Source organism: Microtus oregoni, unplaced genomic scaffold, assembly GCF_018167655.1.
Source record: "Microtus oregoni isolate MIOR12 unplaced genomic scaffold, Mior012 000006F_ref0000085, whole genome shotgun sequence".
Lineage (NCBI taxonomy): Eukaryota > Metazoa > Chordata > Mammalia > Rodentia > Cricetidae > Microtus > Microtus oregoni.
Window position 1 is genome coordinate 34,240,063 of NW_024543065.1, and position 5,897 is coordinate 34,245,959.

The 5,897-nt window shown below is 51.2% G+C and overlaps 1 pseudogene; it reads right to left on the reverse strand.

Moving 5' to 3' along the window:
- Positions 1 to 5,196: 5,196 nt before the first annotated feature.
- On the reverse strand, positions 5,197 to 5,664 carry LOC121449054 (annotated as a pseudogene).
- Positions 5,665 to 5,897: the final 233 nt, after the last annotated feature.

Genomic DNA, 5,897 nt, shown 5'->3' on the forward strand with positions numbered 1-5,897 from the left:
ATTTAGGGGAAAGGGGTGAAGGGCGCTGGCCTGGGGGTGAGAGTAATACCTCATCTCCTATTTTAATCGGCAGCAGACATGTATTAGCACATGGTCGAGGTAGTGAGTGATAACCTGCTCTGCGGGTCCCGTCACATAGAAAGGAGCTGCTGTCTGTGTAACAGGTGTGAGTAGCCTGGGGCAGACTGCCCTCCTGTATATGTGAGGGGTGGGGCAGTAGGTCCTCTAGGACCTCAATGCAGGAATGGGATGGGGAATCATTAGCACCAGATTGAGGTAGAAGATTTGAAATGTTGAGAGGTGGGCAGCACTGGAATGTGAGACTCGTATCTTCCACCAGCGCCACCTGAAGTGAAAGAACTCGAGAAGGAGGTAGGGTCTGTAGGCCTTTGTAAGTTAAGAGGTTAGACAAGTTATGATGAGAGAAAACCATAGTAGGTGCTCCGAAGGTTAGCTTTTTTGACTCACGAATAAGAAGTTCCGCAGCTGACAAGGCCCATATGCAGGTTGCCCAGCCCCGAGTAGTGAGGTCCATCTTCTTTGACAGGTAAGCTACAGGTGCAAAGGAAGGCCCCAGTTGATGGCCTAGAACTCCCAGGGCATAGCCCTCTTTTTCTGCTATGTAAAGAGAAAAAGGGCGGGTTAAATCAGGAAGATGGAGAGCTGGGGCCTGGGTAAGGGCCTGTTGGAGTCTCCGGAAAGGTTTGGTGATGGGGTGAAGCAGGGGCTCATGCATAGAGCCGAGAGCTGCTTCGTATAGGGGGCAGGCGAGGAGAGAGAATGAGGGAATCCAGGATCACAGGAAACCGGCCACTCCCAGGAATGACAGAACCTCTTCTTTGGTGGAAGGAACTGTAAGAGATTGAATTAGTCTCTTTCTGTCTAAGGTGATAGCCTTTTGTGTTGGGGTTATAGTTAACCCCAAATACGTTACCTGAGTTGTGGACAATTGAGCCTTAGCAGGCGAGACTCTGTAGCCCTTTTTGGATAAAAAATTTAATAAGGTGGCGGTGTCAGTCCTGCTAGTCTCCAAAGAGGGGCTACATAGCAGGATGTCATCGACATAGAGTACCAGTTTTGATTTAAGGAGGGACAGTGAGAGAAGATCATTGGCCAGAGCCTGGCCAAAGAGGTGTGGGCTGTCCCGGAATCCCCGAGGAAGAACGGTCCAGGTTAGTTGTGTGGAGAAATTAGTATCAGGATCTGTCCAGGTGAAGGCAAAGATGTTCTGAGACTGAGGGCTGAGAGGAATAGAGAAAAAGGCATCCTTTAGGTCTAAGACTGAAAAGTGGGAGGTCCCTGAAGGATTGTTAGACAGAAGTGTGAGAGGATTGGGTACCACTGGGTGTAAAGGAACGACAGCAGAATTGATGAGCCGGAGGTCCTGAACCAAACGATAAGTTCCGTTAGAATTTTGACAGCCAGAATAGGAGTGTTAAAGGGGGATGAGGTGGGGCGAAGCAGCCCCTTCCTCAAGAGATCAGAGATTATAGGTTTTAGTCCTTTGAGGCTTTGGGAAGGAAGCAGGTACTGGGCTTGAGTGATATACCCAGTAGGGTTTTTAACTGAATAACAACGGGGGGGGGGGTGGTGTTTAGCGACAGCTGGGTTTTGGATGTCCCACACTAGAGGGTCCACCTGGGAAGCTGGGAGGGGAAAAGGCATGTTAGTATCAGAGGGTCGCGGAGCCAGGAGAAGCAGCAGCTGTGTCACCAATGGATATGAAACGAAGCGGGTGGGGGACGCAAAAGAAATGGAAGCTCCCAGCTTGGTCAGAAGATCCCTTCCCAAGAGTGGGACTGGACAGGTTGGTAGAACTAGGAATGAATGAGTGAGAAAGATACCTTTAAATATGCAATTGAGAGGTGGAGTTTGGAGAGGTACATAAGGCTGTCCCCCTACCCCGACAATAGGGGAACTTGAGGGGGAGGTTGGCCCCCAAAATTCCCTTAGAACCGAATATGTTGCTCCAGTGTCCAAGAGAAAAGAGATGAGGCGTCCCGACACTGTAAGAAGTACCTGCGGCTCCTGGTTGTAGATGGCCGTAGCAGTCGGGTTGTTGGTGGAGGAGCCCGGGAACCTTCAGTCTTCCAGAGCCAAACCCAATAGGTCAACCTGGGGGTCCTCTGGGGCGGCTGATCCTGCATCACCAAATGAACGAGGGCAGTCTGTGGACCAATGACCCTCCCTGTGACACTTTGGGCAGGGGCCCCTTGGGTTGCGATGGGGATTGGGGCACGCCTTTGACCAGTGACCTGTCTTACCACACTTGAAGCATGGGCCGGGGGGCGGGGGAGCCGCGCACGGAGGGCGGGCAGTGGAGTCCATCACCTCGGCTGGCCTGGAGGGTGCGGTGATCACGTGGCAATGATTCTTGGCCTTGTCATTCCTCGCGTGGTAGATCTTGAAGGCCATCTCCAGGATCTGTGCCTGTGGAGTTAAGGGAGCCTTCTCCAAACGTCTGAGCTTTGCCTTGATGTCTGAGTAGGACTGGTTGACAAAGTGGGTCATCAGGAGCTGTCTGCCCTCGGTGGATTCTGGATCCATGTTTGTGAACTGTAGCATAGCTTTGGTGAGACGGTCAAGGAATGCGGAAGGATTCTCCTTTGTGTCCTGGAAAATTTTTGCAAGTTTAGAATAATTGACTGGTTTGAGAGCCGCCTTTCTTAATCCCACCAGGAGGCAGGTTATGAATCTGTCTCTGGCCAGAATGCCCCCGGGGGAGTTGTAATCCCAGTGGGGTTCCTGTTCGGGCACCGCCTCTGCACCGGGTGGATGAGAAGGCTGAGTCTGGTGTACTTCATCAGCATGTAGTCTCCTCTGCTCCCAGACCCATCGGCGTTCCTCAGGAAGCAAGTTGTTACAGAGAATCATATAAATATCATGGTAAGTTAGGTTGTAAGATTGGGTTAAATATTGAAACTCTTTTGTAAAATTAGTGGGGTCAGCTGTGTACGACCCTAGTAGCTTAGAAATATGTGAAAGTTCCGATAAGGCGAAGGGAACATGGACCCACATTAGGCCCTCAGCACCGGCTACCTCTCGTAAGGGCGGGACGGTAGCTGGTTTGAGTTGATCAGAGTCTGGTGTTGTAGCAGCCGCGGCTCGCGAGCATGTGAGGGGAGGGGTGAAATTAGGCGCAAGGTGGCAGGTGGGGTTAGGGCCTGAGGGGGTTTTGGAAGACCGAGGCAGAGGGGTGGGGTGGGGAGGTGAGCCGGAAGAATCAGAAGTTGATTCGGACAGCCTGTGCCTCCTGGTGACGGGAAGAAATTGTTAATTGTCTTCCTAGTCGAGTCCTGCTGCGAGAGAAGTTAGGTGAAGCTGGATCGGAAAGGCTGGGATATATGAGACAGGGGGAATGAGAATTTTTGGGGGATTCGGAGGAACAGGGAGGCGACCCAGAAGGATGATTACGCGGAACTCCTGGAGACCTAGGAATGAAGCGTTTAGAGGCGTGGGGGGAAGGTGTAGGCAACTCCTTTTTGAACCTAAAAGAAACCTTTGAAGGAGGGTGGATAGGGGAAGTGGCCCCCGATTGGGCAGGGCGGGAAGGAGTGGTCCCACGAGGTCGGGGAGGTGGGGGGTCGTCAGTGGGGTCCATGGTCGGAGCGGAGGGTTCCTGGAAGGAGGGTAGGGCCAAAAACATGTGAGCAGGTGAACAGTGCGATGAGGTGGATGGGTCAATCTTTAGAGCCATATAAAAGAAAGCCATCACGTACATTAATTCCTTCCATTTAGCTGACCGGTGACAGAAATTGGCCAGCTCCCGCAGAGTGTCAGGGTCAAATGATCCCTGGGAAGGCCAGCGGATAGAACCTTGTAAATTGTACTTAGGCCAAGTTTTAGAACAAAGCCATGTTAACTTGGAAAGTTTTATGGAGGGGATGAGGGCGTGAGGCTCAAGAGCTTCCAGAAGCTGCCCGAGCGGGGAGGATGGAGGGATTGGTTTTAAATGTTTAGAGCCCATGGCCGAAGTGCAGCCCAGCCGCAAAAAAAGGTACCACCAGAGTACTGCGAACACGGCAAGCCAAAAACACAGGCGTCCGAGCGTTTTTGGGGCGTGTTAACTCTTAACTGGCCCGAACCCAGCTACCATACGGGGGAGAAAAAGCCCCGGCTGGGAGGAGACAATTAAGCTTTTCAGGGCCTGTGTATGGCCCAAAGGCACCACAGGGAGCAGGCCGGAAGAGGAAAGGAAAAAGTTAGAAAAAAGAGAGAAAAGAAAAAAAAAGAAAAAGCCCGGAGCACCGAACTCCGGGTGCGCGGACTGAGGCAGGTTTCGGCCGAGGGCAAAAAGCCGGGGGAGGCAGGTTGGCAACCTAGTCCAGGGTGCGCAAAGAAAGCCGGCCAGACAGTCTTTGAATGCCCCGGGGGGAAGGAAGCCAACTCAGGTTAACTCACGGATCAGGATGAAGTGGTGGAAAATGGCCGTGGAGAACAGGTGGAGGTGAGTGCAGACGGTTGGATCCGAGTCACGGCACCAAAATGTTGTTCTTAATTCCTGCGGGTTTAGACGGCAGAGACGGTTACGTGAGGAAAAGACACAGACATGCGGCGGTCCCACGTGGGTGCACTTTTAATGGAGGAGGGGCAACAAACAGGTGGGGAGGGGCGTGCAAACACAGTAGGAAAGGCGGGAAGGAAAAAGGGACGAACTCGTGACGGTCCTTGCTTTTAATGGGGAATGCAAAGGATTCTGGGAAATGTGTTCCACGCTTGCGTGCGCTGGAGTCCAGAGGGATGCTGGGAGTTGTGGTCTCACAAGGGAACAACATATGCACTATTTTTATTCACTCCATTCCTTTTGTGGCTATAGATCTTACTTATCTTTTATTGTTCTTTTTCTAATAGATTTTGGATTTTATTCTTTGATTCAGTGGCAATGTTTTTGAAAGTTTCTTACTGATATTGTGATCAAATCTCTTACACCCTCAATATCTTCTCCTACCTGTTGACTCTTATTGATCCTGAGTCTTTTTTTTTTCTTTTCGCTGGCCCATTTATGATCACTTTTTTATATTTACATCTATTATAACTCTGTGGGTTAGACGAATCCCACAACAGTCGCTGGGGTCCTTGGGGTCCCCATTGGATGGCAGGACATAGCTTCGCTGGGTGAATGGATGGTTCCTCTCTCTACGCTTTGAGGATGAGCTGGGGGAAGGGTTGGGGGGTACTTCCTCTCTTGATGCAGGTTTACAAGGTACACTTCAGACACCTGGTCTCTTGGTGGGTGCCAAGGCAGCGCACTGTGCAGTACCGGGCACCACAGCTTACACAGGTATAAGGGGATGGGAAGCCACATACAGCACAGAAGGGGTGCTGGGGTCTGGATGGGAGACCTGCACAGGCTGTCAAGCAGTTGGGACCCTCAGACCACTCAGGTTCTGCTCCTCCAGCAAAGCCTGGAAGTTTTTCCGGATGCGAAGCTTGAAATGGTCACCTCGAGTTTTCTTCTTTTTCTTTCCTGTGTCTGCACCGTCATCAAACTGAGGCAGCCTCTTGCCCAGTTGGGGGAAGCCTGCATGGAGGTCATCCTGGAAATTGTTGTTCTCTAAGGCCATGAGCTCTCGAGCTCTCGATTGATCCGCCGCTGCCCGCTGCCCAGTCCAGCACCGGCTTCTGTCCAGGGTCCTGGGAGCGAACTTGTCTCTTCGTCTGCATATCGGGTTTTTGGTGGCCTCGGGTTCTTGATCCTGTGTCTTACCTTCTTCACTATTTCCATGTTTCCTTTAAGGAAGGACTTCTGCAGGTTATCCTAGTTGTTTTGTGTTCATCATTTAATATCTAATACATATCCACAAGACATAATTTTATTGTACCTCTTAAACCCTGTAGCTCTTTCAATCTTTCTAGCCTCTCTTCTGGCATGTTTCCTTGGTTTGTAAATTCCTGTA